Source organism: Cricetulus griseus, chromosome 3, assembly GCF_003668045.3.
Source record: "Cricetulus griseus strain 17A/GY chromosome 3, alternate assembly CriGri-PICRH-1.0, whole genome shotgun sequence".
In the NCBI taxonomy this organism is placed as follows: domain Eukaryota; kingdom Metazoa; phylum Chordata; class Mammalia; order Rodentia; family Cricetidae; genus Cricetulus; species Cricetulus griseus.
Genome location: NC_048596.1, coordinates 271,644,233 through 271,662,478, shown reverse-complemented (window position 1 = coordinate 271,662,478; position 18,246 = coordinate 271,644,233).

The following is an 18,246-nucleotide window of genomic DNA, read 5'->3' as shown; positions in this document are numbered from 1 at the left end:
TTTCCCCTCCGTCCTGTCCTCTTAGTCCCCCGCTGCCACCCCTCAACCTCTGCTTTGCCTCCATCCATCCACTCCTCCCCTAGTTCTCTTCAGAAAAGGACAGGCCTCCCATGGATATCAACCGAACATGGCATATCAGGTTGTAGTAAGACTCCCTTCGTATCAAGGCTGGACAAGGGAACCCACTGTGAGGAAAAGGGTCCCAATAGCAGGCAAAAGAGTCAGAGACAGCCCCTGACCCCAGAGAGGCTTCATTCGGCAGCTGACGGAAACAAATGCAGAGACCCACAGCCAAACATTAGGCAGATCTCTGGGAACCCTGTGGAGGAGGGAGAGGAAAGGTGGTAAAAGGGACACCACAAGAAAACCCAGAGAATCAACTGACCTTGGCTCATAGGGGCTCACAGAGACCGAATTGACAGTCAGGGAGCCCGCATGGGACTGACCTAGGCACTCTGCATATGTGTGACAGTGTAGCTGGGGTCTTCCTGTGGGGCGACTCTCTTGCTTTCTTTTGTGTAACTGCTAGGGCTGTTTTCTTTGCTGCTTCCTTCACTTGATCTGATAACTTCAGTCTCTCTGTCTCTCTGTCTCTCTGTCTCTCTGTCTCTCTCTCTCTCTCTCTCTCTCTCACACACACACACACACACACACACACACACACACACACACACACGGGAGTTCCTCTTCTCTACCCTCCCCCTTACTGCTGCTGTCACCGTGTTTCTCTTTTACGGTGTGATCCCATTAGGATGTGTGTTAATCTTAGGTATAGACATACTTTTGTGTTCTGACTTTTATACTAGCATGCCATAGAAGTCCCACCTTCTCTGTTGTGCAACAGCAAACTGTAATGCCTACCTTTGCTGGGGAGTTTTAAACTTTCATATTGCTCTTTTGCCACCCTCTGTTTCAGTGTGAAAACCTGTCGTCAGTGTTGTGTGTAAGGCAGTTCCAGTCAGCTTTTGTTTACTAGCTCTGCTAGATTACTTCGTGTGCTAATCTCGGTTTTCCCTATATAAGATCACGCAGTCTATGGACAAAGACATGTGCTTTTCCTTTTATTTTTTATTTTTTGTCCACTATGCCAAAGAACTGTGGGTATGTGTGTAGGCGTCTGGTCTGTGGACCTGTAACAGTGGCCACACCCCTTTGGGTGTGGTTTCAGGCAGAGGAAAGCGGAAAGAGAGGAGCTTGAGTTGTTGCTTTCCATTGCAGGCTCCTTCTGATGGGTCAGTGCATCTGGTAGGAAAAGCAGGGAAACGCTCCAGCAATTCTTTGTATTTTTCTGTGTAATTGTCCCCAATAAACACCCATTTATCATTTATGTTGGGTCTAGTGAAATCATTACACTCTCGCCTTCAGTTGGCGCCCAGCGTGGGTGTGGGTGGATTCCAGACTGGCCCACTCGACTACTGTGGTCTAGTGCCACCGCCAGATTTTCAGTACCCAGGGTCAATCGCCGCCCGCTTCACTGCATTCTGGTGGCCCAAGGCTTTTCGTATTTTGCTCCAGCTGCTGAGTTTCTGTGGCCTGTCCCAGAAAAAGCTGCTCTTCACCGTGCTCTGTGCGTACTGTGGATTTGCGGGCTCGCTGAAAGGAGAGCCAGGACTCAAGCTTCTCTCTTTCAGCTTCTATCTGCCTGAAACCACACCCAAATGGGTGTGGCTACCGTTATAGGTCTACAGACCAGGTGTGTGTGTGTGTGTTTTGTTGTTGTTGTTGTTTAAGAAAAGTGTCCTAAAGGTCACAGCCTAGGAGGCCTCAAGCCTCATTTGACTCCAAACTGAAGGGAATCTTAGGCAGTCACTCTTTGTTTCATCTGCTGAACCCTTTCCCAGAACTCACCCTGGGCTCACACAGACCTGGGGTGCAGCCAGGAGAAGGCCCTCCCATCATGTAACTCTGATAGAGACAGGGAAAAGCATCAACCAGTAAGCAAAGATGACGTCACAGCTTTGATATGGTCTAGGAGGGAAATCACCAGGGCAGGGTATTCTGGGGTAGAAGGTGGTGCCACCACTCAGAGAGAGTCATTCAGCTCAGCCCTACATCTGATCTAGAAAACTCTATGAACCACCCTACACATTGCTGTTCCTGGCCTTGCCATGCACTCTTCCTAGGACAGATAGCCTGTCCTCCTGGGAACCCATGCCATTGATTTTCTTCAAGCTATAGAGAGTAAAGCCAAATATATGACTTGCTCTTGTCCCATTTCTGGTCTTAGTTCTACCCAGTGGGGCTTATGTCTCTGTGCCATCTAACTCAGCCAGGCTTCCTTTAACCCTGAACTGGCTTCAAGCTGCTGATCCAAGTGAGAGCTGGGCTGACAGTTAAAGCATAGAGAGACAAATGCTCTTGGAACTTCTCAAGTGGGGTGTGTCTGCCATGCTCCCACTGTAGAGAAGGTAAGACCCACGTGTTAACAGCTTGGCGTCTTCAGGCCATTGGTAACCCACTTCCAAAGAGAATGGTAGAACTCCAGCCACTCCCTCTACCTCTCTTTGCTCCATGGCCATGAGGTGGGTGGTTTGGCTCTGCCTTTTTCTTCCACCATGAATCTGCCTGCTACTGGTCCAGAGCAGCAGGGCAGAGTGATAATGGACGGGAATCTCCTAAACTGAGGCCAACGAGCTTTTCCTCTTTATAAGTGAATTATCTCAGGCATTTTATTACAGTGGTAGACATCTAACATAGATAGGAAATCCAACAATGGAAGCCAATGACTAAATTGCCTGCAAATTCACCAGGAACAGGAGACATGGCATCAACACACCTGTGGGTGAACTTGAACCCTCCAGTGGAAGAAGGCTGAGAAGCAGAGAGCCCCAGAAGTACTGACAGCCATTTATCACAGCCTGGGCGTTCTTCCACGCTTGCATCGTAAACTCCAGGATAGCTCTTATACGGCGACAGTCACACTGCTTCGGCTGGTTGTTCAGGGACAAAAAAGACAACCAAGCTCCTGCCATGAGGCAGACACCAGGGACTGGGAGGACCAGGCCACATCCCCTGTATCCCCTGTCTCTCTGATGACTCAGGCTCAGAAAGCTGGAGACTCAAGACTGGAGTTGAAGTCTGGCAGTAGGTTAAAAAGAAAGATCGCAGACCGTTTCCTTCCTTAGATAAATTTGAACTTGAAAGGAAAGGAAACCAAACTGGTTTCTCTCTTCTGAAGTCACTCTTATCACTACTTGATCTTCCTGGCGTAGAAAGTGAAACCTCTAGAGATGGCACAGCCTGACTGCTGGCTGCTGTGCTGTGGAGCCAACGACCCTGGCTGTGTAATGAGGGCTCGACTCTGCTGTCACCAGCTGGGTGACTTTAGACACTCTGTTAGTCACTGTTGCATTACTATAAAAATATCAGAGAAAGCAGCTTAAATAGGAAAAAAGGGTGTTTTCTCTGAGCTCAATTTTGGTTTTGGTCTATGACAGATTGATTGGCCCTGTCATTTGGGGCACATGTGCACACACACACACACACACACACACACACACACACACACACACACACAGCAGAACTGTGTGGCACAGGGAGCCATTCACCTCTTAAGAGAGAGAAGAGGCTGGATCCCAGAGTCCTCTTCAGGGGCGTACTTCCTCCCACTCGGTCCATCTCTTAAAGATTCCTCTATCAATAGTGCCATAGGCAGGGAGCCACGCCTTAACACATGTCCCTTTGAGGGTCATTCCTGTTTTTCATGTGGGATTAAGTGAATAATTTGAGTTTCCACTGGGAGTGAGAGACTGTGGATTCATTCTGCATTAAGAAAAATAAAGTTTGATCCAGGAAGACCCTCCGAAAAAAATCTCCAAAAGGAACGGATGGCCAGATGATCCAACGTTTCAGAGTACCTCTGTTGCAGTTTCTTCTGAGTTCTGCATCCAGAACAGCTTCAAGGCTGCTGGCTGAGGTGATTCAGCCTCACAGACTGCTCCAGTCAGGACTTGACCATAATCCTAAATTTTCCTGGGGTCACCATAAGATTACCAGCACTGCCATTCAGCAGGAAGTAGCCTAGAAAACTACACCCACATTCCCCCAAAATGAATTATGGATGCTTGTCTTTGTTTAGCATGTTGGTGTGGGTAATGGTCAGGACAAAAAGCTAAATGAAGGGGATTTGATTCAGGGTCCTTGTTTTGAAAAGAAAAAAGGGGAAACGACGAAGAATAATTCTCTTGTACACTGTAAAGATTTGTCACTCATATTGATTTAATAAGATGCTGATTGGCCAGTAGCCGGGCAGGAAGTGTGGGTGGGGCTACCAGACTAGGAGAATTCTGAGAAGAGGAAGGCAGAGAACGAGTCCCAGCCAGAGGCGGAGGAAGCAAGATGAGAATGACATACTAAGAAAAGGTACCAAACCTCATGACTAAACATAGATAAGAATTATGGGTTAATTTAAGCTGTAAGAGTTTGTTAGTAATAAGCCTGAGCAATAGGGTAAACAGTTTACAATTTATTTAAGTCTCTATGTGTTTATTTGGGACTAAAGGGCTGTAGGACTGGGTGGGACAGAAACTTCCCTTTACATGGGATCTCAGCAGAACATTCTAGCCAGGGGTGCACTGAACAGCCACATGCCTAGTCCTTGATGTGGCCTTCTCCCCCCACTCCCAGCATTGCCTCTGCCTGAAGTGATCACCTCCTAAGGCTGCTGAGTGATGCAGCCTCAGAAACCATCACGAAGGAGATCTGGCCTTTCAGAACTGACTCAGTTCATCTCTAGTTAGTGAAGGTAGGCCTAGAAGCCACAGACGAGGGACTGTCCAAACAGTGACTTTCTACTGTGTCTTTCATCTCTGTAACTGGACTGTGTGCCTGGCCTTGAGCCATATGCACCCCTGGTATTAGGATGAAGAAGCAAGAAAATCACATGCAGAACAAAATCAGTTGGGGAGATGGACCTCAGTCATTACTAACAATAACGTCTTCATGCAATATTTAAAAAGTCAAAAGGAAAGGAAGACGTTCTACAAACAAAATGAGGACATGTTGGTAAGTAAAGCCATGCCTGGAACAGAAGGCATACAGATATTGTTTCAGGTTCCACAGTCTAATCCAATCAGGAAAGTATCAGATGAACCCAGCCAAGGGCCAGGCTGCAAATCAGCCCCTTCCCTGTCAAAGTCAAGGGGATGAAGATAGAAGAACCTGACCATGGGGACACAGGCCACAATGGCCCATGCCCCTGGAGACCTGACACAGAAGAACTTTAATGGGAATACCGCTAAAATCAGAGTGCTATGAAAGCCGTAGAATTATCAGTGCCACTGGTAACTATGGTTATGGGAGATGCTAATGGGAAGAGGAGCTGGGGGGAATTTCCTAGTCTGTCTTATCCATGGTGTCTGTTAGGAGACCCCAGCGGAGGCTTGAGACCTGGGAAGGTGCTGAGGCCTTCATGTGTAATGATTACTCTTTCCACCAGCCCTCCTAGTTCCGCCGCCACGTTAGGGCCCCCAAATAACAAACAGAGTCTTGTATTGGTTACAATGCTGCTGGCCAAATGACTAGGATTTCTTTTTTTAAAAGATTTTATTGTGCTCGCTTCAGCAGCACATATACTAAAATTGGAACGAAAGATTTTATTTATTATTTATTATGTATACAACATTCTACTTCCATGCATATCTGCACACCAGAAGAGGGCACCAGATCTCATAACGGATGGTTGTGAGCCACCATGCGGTTGCTGGGAATTGAACTCAGGACCTCTGGAAGAGCAGTTGGTGCTCTTAACCTCTGAGCCATCTCTCCAGCCCCACTAGGATTTCTTATTTGCTAGCTCAGTCTTAATTATCAACCATAACTACTAATCTATATATTTTTATAAGGACTTATCTTACTGAGGATGCTGGCCTTGCATCCTCTCTTCCTGGTATCACATGGGGGCTCCTCTTTACTACATTTCCCAGAATCCTCCTCCTCTCCTAGTCCCACCTATCTTGCTTCCTATTGGCCAACAGTGTTTTATTCATCAACCAATAAGACAAACATATACACAGAAGGACCTCCCCCATCATTCATATACTGATTTTCCTCTAAATATATGTGATAAAATTTAATTTCTTTTTTGTTTTTCAAGATAGGGTTCCTCTGTGTAGCCCTGGATGTCCGGGAACTCATTCTGTAGACCAGGCTGGCCTCAAACTCACAGAGATCCACCTGCCTCTGGGATGGGAATTTAAAGGCATGTGCCACCACTGCCTGGGAAAGTTTAATTTCTAAATTAGGCCCATGGGCGAATTAACAATAGTACAGATAAAGCTGGACAGAGCCACAGTGACACACTAATGAGAACTGTGACAGATTGGGAGTGCCTTTGGACTGTTCAGTTTCAGACTGTGCAGATCTCTCGGCTAATGGAAATCTCCAAGTGGAGGCTGCAGATGGAGGGACTCGTGCACAAGAGCCTGACACTAGTTTGCAACTCTCTCAAAGTTTAAAAGAAAAAGTTAAACCACCTGATTTGTCCTTGTCACCCCCCCCCCCAAAAAAATAGTGACAAAGGGAACAAAAGAAAATAAGGAGGACAGGGCTGGTGTTGGCTCAGTGGACAGAAAACTCCCAAGCAAGTGTGAGGCCTGTAATGAAGACTCCCAGATCCCAAGAAAGCAGGCAGGCTTGCCACCCTGTCACCCTGAGCTTACAAGGTATAGGCAGGCTGGGTACACGAGCCTCATCAGTGAGCTGTGGGCTCAGTGAAAGCCCCTGACTCAAAGTGAATGGAGAGAAATCTTAGCAGACCCCCGATGTCAACCTCTGGCCTCCACATACAGACACAGACACTCAGACACCTCCTCTCAGGTCAACATAAATGCACACACGTACACACACGCACGCACGCACGCACGCACACGCACACGCACAGACACTCAGACATCTCCCCTCAGGCCAACACAAATGCATACACGTAAACACGCACGCGCGCGCGCACACACACACACACACACATGCGTGTGCGTGCTCGTAGGAACAGCAACAACGAAAAGGAAAAGTCTAAGAAAGGAGCTTTCTCTTGATCACCCTGGCTATGTGGAAGCTGCTCACTGCTATGAATGGGAGCCGTGACAGGCGGGAATACTGAGCTGCGTCTTAGATGTCCTGGGTGTAAGGGCAGGGATGAGGCCGTGGAACTCTGGGTGTGTGGGTCACAGGAAGGCAGGCCTTGAGGTGCACACACGGTCTTGTGAGCTGGATTCCTTTCTAGCTAGCCAGCCTGGTGGCACCAGGATCAGGTACAGCCAGGGTGTCTCAAATGAGCTCCCACGTGGCTTTGGTGGTGGTGGTGGTGTCTCAGAACTTCCTGGGGAAGAGGACATGCACAAGGAATGATTAGGGCAACATGTTGGGCCCATGCGATAGTAAGACATGATGCCTCAGTGGCCTCTTGGCCTCCAGCCAGTCACATGACCCTGTGGTGTTTCCTTAGTGTCCTGAATCCAGGGCATCTCACATCCCAGACCTGCTCAGCCTTTTTTTGTTTTTGTTTTTTTTTTTTTTTTTTTTATCTTTCTGAGACTGGATCTTACTAAGTTTCCAAGGCAGACCTTGATTTAACCATTCTCCTGCTCTAGCCTCTCAGGCAGCAGCAGTTGTAGGCCTGTAACACCAGGCATTGCAGAACTGATACTTGAAGTGATTAGTGGGCCTGAAGGTGTGATTCGGGGTAACTCATTGGTAGGGAGCTTGCATTGGCTCCCAACTTGCTAGGGGCTGAGGGTGCAGTCCAGTTGGTGGAACATTTGTGTGTAAGTGGCCCTGGCCTCCATCCCCACCCCAGTGGTAGTGTAAATGTAATACCAGCAACTCCAAAGGTGAAGACAGGAGGGTAAGATTTTCAGGGCCAGCCTGGGCTACATTAGACCCTACCTCAAAGAAAAACCAAACCAAACCAAAGGTGATAGTGGATGGAAAGGAGTGCAAACCTTGGCTGACCTGGCATTTTGGAGGTGTGTGGGGGGATTTCAAACCACCACACACACAATTCTTGGCTTTATTTTCTTGCTAACAAGTCTCTTAAGACAGACCCAGACCAGAAAAGTATCAGCTTTGGACATGACTTTCTGGTACATACAGGGTGACCTTGTTCCCTAGCTGAAGAAACCCCTAATACTGTCTGCCCCACTGAGCAGTGATTTCGGTGTCACCTCTAATACCCAGTGGAACATACACTTCCACTGCATGTCAGGGATGACATAAGCCAGTCAACGGACACAGTGATGTGTGGACAGGAGGCCAGGATGGGTTTGTCCTGTGGCAGAAGTGTAACACCAGTGACCCCAGCAGCATTGTCCCTTCTTTGGGTCTATGGCCCATCTGGGTGCTGCGTTGCCATAAGCAAGAGGCAGCGTGGTGCTGGACATAAACTGGTGGCCCAACTCAGTGTCACCTCACCTCCTTGAAGGTAGAGGAGGCATCTTACAGACCAGCAAGCAGGATATGGGGAAGATCTCGGGGAACGCAGAGCTGGGGTGCCACACTGAGGAGTAGGGTGTGTGCGTGTGCTGTGATCCTATGTGTGTATGGAACATGAAATACGAATGCATGTCTGTGTGACACGCATGTGTAAAAGCATACAATTGTGTGAATGCATGTATGTGTGCATGGTCTTTAGAGACATGTATGTGTATGTCAGCTTTGTCTCATCAGACCTGAACGCTGGCCCTGGAGCAAGGCCAGATGCTCATGCGGCTCTGATACCCTGATCTTCCAGGCCCTCAAAGTCCAGCTTCGAAGGAAGGTGTGTCTTGTTCCAGGGAGCTGCTGGCTCTGTGGAGCAGAAGTTCCAAGACTCCAGTAGGAAGCAAAGGAAAGGGACAGCGTGGAGACAGAGTGGAGTCTCCCAGCTTCTGCAGCAAAGGACGAGGCTGCCTTGCACTTGGGCGTGCACAGGTCAGAACTTCAGCCTTCCATTAGTGACACCAGTGGCCCAGCCGGATTAGCATTCCTGAAGTCTTGTCCTGTGCCTCTCTCCATACACAGCTGCCCACACACTCACGCACTGCCACATGGGGCACACACACTCCTTCGTACCCCTACACCCCACACCACCTCCTCACTCACAGCCACTCATACACCTTGTACACACATACAGTCACCCGCAGTCAGCACTGACGGGCACACTCGCTACAAACACACCCATCAGGTATGCACACATAACCACAGTCACACACACAGCACATACACTCACAGCAGTCACACCCCACACCTGCCAACACAGTGAACATTTCTAGAGATCTGAACTCACAGCCCCTTCAAGGCTTTCGTGTGGCCCTGGGCCTGAAGTCTGCGAATGTCTCCACCTTGGCCAAACTTCAGAGGGACAACAATTTCCAGTCTGTGAAAGAAGCTATGCCATCTGAAGGTGGGACCAAGAGTGGCATCGTGGGGGCCGCACGATAGATAATGGAACCTGGCGATCCCATGGGAAGTTCCAGCCCTCGCAGACATGGGCCTGTGAAAGTATAAGATTATAATCCCGAATCATTTGGCCATGACCCCCTCCTCGGGGGAGAGCCCAAATCCTACCTATCCCACCCCAGCAGGAGGGCCCTTAGCTGCTTTCCCTGGAGTGTCTACTGTTTCTGAAAGTCTTGGCTGCCAGGTTGTGACTATCTGGGGGGTGGGGGGGCTTGTGTCACTAGGCTGCCTTTGAACTTTCCCTGCCTCATTAGAGGCCTCTCTTTAACTTGCCGTTTTGTAGGGCTAGTGTCTGTTCTTGAATGTTCCGTCCCTCTGTGTCTACAGCACTACCCAGGGACATTGCTTCCAGTTATTCACATGGCACTGAAGGTGGACCACCAGCAACATCCTTGGAGAAAGCCATAGAGGCTCCTCTGTAAGCATCCTGGCTATCTCCTTTGAGTTAGCCTGAGCTGAACCATCTTATGACCCTGAAACCAGACTGTTCCTTTGCTGTATCCCATGGAAGCCAGAGGAAGATGACATGGAAGTAAAGTTGTATGTTTCCCTAAATCCACTTAAAAATCACCTCCACAGCTATGATCCTGTAGCCAGGGATGGAACCTGTCAGTCCTTCAGTGGGGCTGGGAATCTCTTTCTCCCATCCTAGCTTGATCCAAGACAACAGGCCCATTGGTCCTGGTCCAGATGGCTCCTGCTCAGGGTTGTCACCAAGCTGCCAGAATCCAAAAGAAAGGACACCAGTTGGGGTCTGGGCTGTGTCAGATGACTGCCCCCCAGTGTCTGTATTTAAGTTGAGCACAAGGGATGAGGTTTGAGACAAGGAAGAGGGATACAGTCACTATCGGGGAGAGCTCTGCAGATGGAGGGAACTGAGATGGACCCTGCAGGAGGACGTGCCTGGAGACAGTCCCCGGGCTAGTGGGCTGGAGGACAGCCTTGGGAACAAAGTACTGACCATGAGCACCACCTGTGAGACTAGAACGTTCACATACACAGCCACATTTGTGGAGCAGCCCCAGTTCCTCCAACAAGGTCCATGCTGCATGATAGAGAATCCTACCTGGCAGGCAGCTTTGCCTGTAGGACGCATGGCTGACATTTGTTGGCTCTTGCAGCCACCTGCTGGTCTGCAGTACATCTTTGGGTAAAGTAGCAACAGCCCTCTTCTTAGGGAACTTTCCTAGAGGTGGATGGAAGCAGCCAGGCAAAATGCCCATGTGATCTGAACCTGGCTGGGACCAGGACCTGCTGGTCCCTGGGGTGGGCAAAAATAGAACAGCCTTCCTGTGGCCCTACTGATACTTATCCACAAACTTACTAGTGATGGACAGAATCCTTAAACAAGGCTGACTTTGCATTGTTCTTGTAGGAGGTCAGGCAGGGGTCAGAGGGGAACTGTTGTGAGTTAGACAGAGGGATTGATCCTGGATCTGACACTAGTAGGATGGCCTGTGACATCCTCAGAAGCATGATGTGACCTCTGGGAGGGAAGGACAGTGGACTTGGAAGGGAATCAGCCCCCGAGGCAGAGATGGATAGCAGGAAAACTGAGGCGTATCCATAAGAATGGCGGGTACAGACTAACTGTGAGGGCATCAGGAAATCCAGATGCCTTTACTCCCGAGGGACCCAAGGTGTCTATGACGCAGGACAGACAGATATGGAAAGTTGTAGGAACACGGGAGATAGTGTACACCTGAGGGTCCTCCAGCTGGAAACCAAATTCCCGCACAATCGGTATTTACTGCGAAGGTTGCCAACACAAGAGTTCTTTTCTAGAGAGACATTTTCAGCTAAGGTTAAGGTAGCAGTAAGGTAGGGTTAAGGCCTGAATGTTTAAGGCCTGGGCAGGGCCTTTTCCCCTGGGTATTTTCTGGAAATCACAAGACTGAACTTTATTCACAGTGGAGACTCCCTCTACCTCCCTGCATTGCTGTGATCCTGGGTCATCTCAGCCTAGTCCTGTCAGGTGCCCCAGGAGCCACCCTGGGATCACAGGTCTCACAGTCACCTTTACAGGCAATAGATTCGAACCTGCCAGGATCCTCCTGATGGTGAAGACAGTAACATGGAACCTCAGAGAAGCCACACCCAAGGGTTGTCACTCTCTCCCGAGGGCCTTTTTCTTACTCTTGTGCTTAAGAACTATGTGGAAAGTCACCCCGACTCTGTCCCATACTCACTCATTCTGATGTTCTTTTCTGTTCAGAATAAACTTGGAGTTGATGTCCCTAAAAGATGAGGGGGTTTCCTTGGACTTCTGTGGGTGACAGCACCTCTGTCACCACTGCCACTGACATCTTTGGCTACACTTGACTCCTCCACCCAGGAGAGGAGAGGAGAGGAGAGGAGGGGAGACCAGAGGAGAGGAGGGGAGGAGAGGGGAGGGGAGGGAGGAGGGAGGAGGGAGGGAGGGGAGGGGAGGGGAGGGGAGAGGAGAGGGAGCCATGCTTGGGAAGAAGTGGATGGAGGAGGCAGAGAACACCAGTAGCAGCAGACCTGTACCCCAAGATAGAAATAGAAAAGGAAGACGGATCTTTGGGCACCCTTTTTGGTGGGCAACGAAATAGGTAACGCATTTCTTACTGCAAGTTCAATATGAGACACTGGATCTCAGTGACTTGTGATGGGCAGGAGGACCAGGGTCAGACATAACAGACTACAGGTGTGTGTCTTTTGCAAGGTCAGCAGAGGCTTGGCATTGACCACAAGCTGGGAGTGAACTTGGGGTAGCCACAGTACAACAGACCAAGGGAAGCCCCTGTCAGCATCTGATAGCTTCTTCCATGTTTTCATGGCATGTTTGGGACGTTGTCTTGGCACAGGTGGCAGTGGCTGTTAAATAACACAGCAGACATGTAGAAGTCAGTCTTTCCAAGTAGGCAGAGGTGGGTGGGCTGTGGTTTCCCGGGCAGAGTGGCCCGCTGAGGCATTTTGGCAAAAGAAAGTCGGCCTTGAAGGTGACATCCTGAAGCTGAAGTTTAACTTGTTCGGGGGGGCGGGGAGTGGGATATTCTGTGTAGGATCTGTGAGCAGTTTGAGGATGCTGCGAGCTGCAGATGGGGGCAGATAATGACCCAGCATTGGGACTGGGGACCAGAATGTCTGAGGAACAGGTATATAGTGGCTTCCAAGGACTCCATAGAAGCCTGAACATGAACTCTCCCCTGTGGGAGAGTTGTCACCTAAGTGAGCCACGCATGCTCCATCCAGCTCAGTGATCTGAATAAAAGGGGCAGCTGGAGGTGAGAGCCCAGAGGGGTGGGGTCAGCTGGATGTGTGCCTGATTCTGAGGCAGGGACAGTGGGAAGCTCCCTGCTGATAACCAAGGACCTGGTTCACACCCAGGCATTGTGCAAAGATTCATTCCTCTCAGGGAAAAAGGTCAATGGCTGATGTTTGTTTGTTTGTTTGTTTGTTTGTTTGTTTTGAGACAGGGTTTCTCTGTGTAGCTGGGGCTGTCCTGGAACTCTCTCTGTAGGCCAAGCTGGCCTCGAATTCGCACAGATCTGCCTGCCTCTGCTTCCTGACTGATTTTTAATTGATTATATTTTTCTGGGGCTGGGGATGGAACCCAGGATGTTAGGCAAGTGCTCTACCAGGGAGCTGCAAACCCAGCCCCAGCAGCTACTTCTGTTTTCTCCAGTGTTGGGACTAAGAGCAGTTGGATGTTTGCAAAGAAGAGAACAGTATGAGAGGGAAGGTCATTCCACTGAGCCATGCCCTGGGGAGGGTCAGATCCGGGTGCGGAATCAGCTCTGGTCTGTGCCGTCGGTGCCCCATGAGCAAGTCCGAGATAATGCGAGGTCCCTCAAGAATGGGGAAGGAGCATGTGCATATAGACAGGCAATGTTCTCTGTCTTCTACTTTAATTGTAGAAACTCCCAAAGTGAATACTTAGGGGGCTCTCGGGGACAGGGGCGCGTATATCCCAGGCTGGCACTGAACTCACTCTGTAGCCTCATGCTTCTGCTCCTCCTGACTCTGCATCCTCAGTACTGAGATGAGAGATGTACACCACCATCTTGGCATACAAGGTGCCGAGTATTGAACCAGGGCTTTGTGCATGCTGGGTAAGTTGCTCTAGCAACTGAGATGCAGCCCCAGCCCTGGGTATCACTTCATAGCCACCAGGGTTATTGTCTCCTGAGAAAGGCTTCTTACTTTGTCTTTGCAGGCAATTCCCTTCACGTTGCTAATGAATGCATACTTGTGGGTGAGAGAGCATGGGTTTGGAGTCTGTTAGGACAAGCTGTGAAGGGATCATGTAAAGAATAATTAGACTGTCAGTTCTAGGAGACAGAGGGTGCATCCCCCTCTCTGTCAGCCTCTTGAGACTTAGTGATTCACAACTCTTCTCATGCCTGGGGCGTGTAGACCCTGGCTGGGCAGGAACTGCACACTGAGATAGTAGGGCCCCTAGCCCAGAAAATAAAACAACAGTAACAGCAGCAACAGCAGCGAAACACCTGGCAAGTGTAACTAAGGGATCCAGGCCTCACTTGACCACAAGCCCTCCATGAGGATGTGTTGGGTGGTTGACAGACGGACTCCCTGGAGAAATATTCAGGTGGAGTTTGTGTGATTCTCTGTGACTTCCTGGGGAGACATAAGCATATACCTCCTCACCTCATGTAGGATTATTACAGACCAAAGAAAGATTCTGCTCAAGTCTGACTTGGTAAACCAATGAGTTTACTTACACAATATCGCAGGAAGGGTTACTTGCAGGAGTCAGGGGACCAAAACAGCTGCATTACTGTAAAGTCCTACCCCATCTGGAAACAGCTGCATTACTGTAAAGTCCTACCCCATCTGGAAACAGCTGCATTACTGTAGAGTCCTACCCCATCTTGAAAGATGACTCGGAAACTGTGCCATGAAGCTCCATGTCCTGTTCATCTCCTTTTTATGTATTCTGCTATCTCCCCAGATCGCTTGTGGCGGGTGTGAGGCTGCTGCAAGAGGAATGGCTGAACTCTTACCCCTCCCTGTGATGTCCTGTAGCCTACCCTACCTCTTGCAGTGGAGTGTTATCAACTCCATTGCTATTCTTGTGGGCCTTGCTACCTCTGTATTTTTGTTTTTGTTCATTTCCTTGACATGACTACCTGGCCAAGGTCATCTCGACTCCACGACAGCAGTAGGATGATCTGGTTCCGCCTGAAAGGACGCTACACTATGGGCACATGAGTTATACAACTCGGGGAAATGCACTTTGGCCAAGCTATTGATCTCAGCACACTTGTCCTGGCACGTGGCAGAACCTCCTTAGACCTGCTTCCCTCCAGCAAATGGATGGATTTCTTTTTGTGGGGCCAGCCTGCTGACATGTTCTAAGTGTTGAAAAGCTGGTTTGTAGTCACAGGGGACAAGCAACAAGGATAGCCAGTCACTACCTGTGGTGCTGTCTGCTTTCTGGCTTCAGATGGTTCTTTGGAGGGGAAAAGACAACCACCATGGCCTGGGCTGCCTGTGCTTAGGATTCAGACCTATGCTTGAACCATGGAAGTCAGGAAAGGGAAGTATGTAAACTTGGATTGGTTACTTCCGTTTTAGTGTGTGTGTGTGTGTGTGTGTGTGTGTGTGTGTGTATGTGTGTGTGTGTGTGTGTGTGATGTTTCTGTCTGTGGATACACATGTACCATGTCTAACTGTGAGTGGTCATGTATCATGGGTACACGTGGAGGTCAGAGGACAACTCATTGGAATTGGTTCTTTCTTTCCATCTTGTAGGTCCCAGGGATTGAACTCTAGTCTTCAGGCTTAGTGACAGGTCCTTTTACCCCCTGAGCTCTCTCACCAGCCTTGGTTATTTCACTTTTTAGATAATTGTGTTTAGATGATTTAGTCTTCTGTGAATGAATAAATAAAACCCACCCCCAAGAGGAAGTGTGATAGCCGATCTTCACTGTAACCTTGATCGGATCTAGAATCACTTAGGACTTGAGGCACACCTCTGAGTGTGGGCAGCAGCATCCCATGACCTTGGCAGGATAGAAGGACAAAAGGAGAAGGGGTGAAAGCCACTGTGGAGAATCAGTGCTGCCCTTCCACTTCCAGGCTGTTACCATGGAGCTGCTTGGCTCATCGGTCATTCTTGAAACACTGTGAACTCATAAGCCAAACAAATCTCAAGATTTGCTGAGTTGTTTATGTCAGGTGTTTTGGTGACAGCCATGTAAAAATAACCAGCATAGAAGGAGGGGGTCATGGGGAAGTGCTGAGTACAGGCCCTAGGTGGTGACTGCAATCAGATGTCCCCATGCTGTGTGCACAGAAAGCTACCACTGGGCCAAACCAGGTCCCTGGGAGCCTGTTGGTAGGAGGGGGGAGCCAGTGGAGCTGGCAGGTGCAGGGACATGGGCCATAGGCTGGCACACTTATTTTAGGCATTCAGGTGACTTAAAAGAATCAGGATAGCCCAGGGCTGAACTGGAAGCTAGTGGATCTGGGGAAAGATGGGACAGCTCATGACAGTCTGTCGACAGCCTCGTTTTCATCTCATGTATCATCATTTCTTCCAGTGAGGCGAGGTGAGGCACTCGTGATGATCTGTTTCCTGTGGAGGCAGATGCCTGATGGGGAGTGTGTGTGAGTGCGCCAAACTTCCACTAGTGCAGGCATGAGTGTGTGTGAGTGTCTGTATGAGTGTGTGAATGTCTGTCTGAGTGTGAGTGTGAGTGTGTGAATGTCTGTGTGAGTGTGTGAATGTCTGTGTGTGTGAGTGTGTGAGTGTGTGAATGTCTGTGAGTGAGTGTCTGTGTGAGTGTGTGAATGTCTGTGTGAGTGTGTGTGAATGTCTGTGAGTGTGAGTGTGAATGTCTGTGTGTGAATGTCTGTGTGTGTGCGAATGTCTGTGTGAATGTGTGTGAGTGTGAGTGTGTGAGTGTGTGAATGTCTGTGTGAGTGAGTGTGTGAATGTCTGTGTGAGTATGTGAATGTCTGTGAGTGTGAGTGTGAATGTCTGTGTGTGAATGTCTGTGTGTGTGCGAATGTCTGTGTGAATGTGTGAGTGAGTGTGTGAATGTCTGTGTGAGTATGTGAATGTCTGTGAGTGTGAGTGTGAATGTCTATGTGTGAATGTCTGTGTGAGTGTGTGTGAGTGTGTGAATGTCTGTGTGAGTGTGTGAATGTGTGTGTGTCAATGTCTGTGAGTGTGTGTGAATGTTTCTTTGTGTGTGAATGTGTGTGTGTGTGTGTGTGTGTGTGTGTGTGTGTGTGTGTGTGTGTGTGTGTGTATGTGGCCATGTCTTTTATTTAAGTTTACATCTGACCATCCTTGGGGATTTTCACTGCATAAGAAAGAAAAATACCTTGAAGGGGATTGGTCCTACAGAGTACAGATTCAGGAAGAGCTGTGTGGTCACACCCCTGAGGGAAGGAGCTCAGACACAGTGCACTCTTTGGTCAGTTCTGTTAAGGGTGTGGTTGCAGATTTCTAAATCTTCTCATGCTGAGGAAGGGGTGACAGAGGTGAAGCCAGGTGCCAGGGGGCTGCTCTTGTCACAGTTCTCTTGCTATGTAACAAACTCTGGATCTTGGTACCTTAAAGTCACAGAATCCACAGCATTGTCTTCCATGGTGTTAGAAATTCCCAAAGGCCCCAGCAAGGTGGTTCTGACTCAGGGTCTCTCAGAGCAGGAGAATGTAGGGAAGAGATACAGCAGCTGGGACTAGCCAGACATCTCTATTGGCAGCGGGCACAGGGTCTCTCCCTGGCGTCTGCCTGCATGCTGAACACAAGGAACCAACGGGGCCAAACAAAAGCTGCATTCCTTGTGAACAGCCCTGATGGTTTACTAACTGCAGCCACTGGTCATCCAGGTTCAGGCTGAGGGAACAGCCAGCCCCCCTTGAGGGCAGAAGTATGGAGATCATGTTGTCCTAGGACATGTGTGATGGGTGATACTATAGTGGAAAGTTCCATTAGCCAGGTTGAGGAGCTGTGGATGTCTCTGCAGGAGGAGACAGAATCCCTGTGTCCTCAGTATAGGCTCGATGTCCCCAGAGTATTTCACCCAAGTCAGCAGCAACTACTCAGAGAAAACCAAGAGCTTGGGCCGCTGTCTTGGTGGGCTTTCTGCCACCTCCAGAGGCAACCGCATCGCCTCCAGACTTATCCTAAATTTAGCTGGCACATCTTTAGGTACTAAGTGTTCCCAGTTAGCACCCCGTGTTTAATCTACCCTGCTAGGTCTCCTGGTCTCTGGGTTGGGTCATGGTGGGAACTGACAGACAGCCCATCTGAGCTATGCAAGTGCCACCGCTGAGTCGGTCCCCCGAAGTTGTACGTGAGTGGCCACTGTGGAAAGTTCTTGAGTGAAGAAGTCGTGCAATCACCTCAGGCTCGGGCCTTGAGAACCTGCAAGAAGAACCTTGCATGTATCTTTCTTCTACCTTCAAAAAATGACCAAAGCCTTTGACCAGATGGCTGTGTGTGAGGGACAGGAGAAGTCCTGATGTCACCCAGGATAGACTGGGGGCTGGTCTGAACCCACTTTGGACTGGGGGCTCAACTCTGGGTTGGGAGGGCTGGGGATAAATTGGCTTAAATTTGTATGTGTAGGTGGTGCTCCTGAATGTATTTCCGCATGACATGCATGCCATGTTTGTGGAAGCCAGAGAGAATGTCAGATCCCTCATAACTCTAGTTAGACAGTTTCGAGCCATGGTGTGGGTGCTGGGACTGGAATCTGGGTCGTCGGGAAGAGTAGTGAGTGCTTTTACCTCTGAGCCATCCCTCCAGCCCTGATGAGTGGACTTTTGACCTGGTTCATTTCATAATAGGCCCTTTGGTGTCAGAAG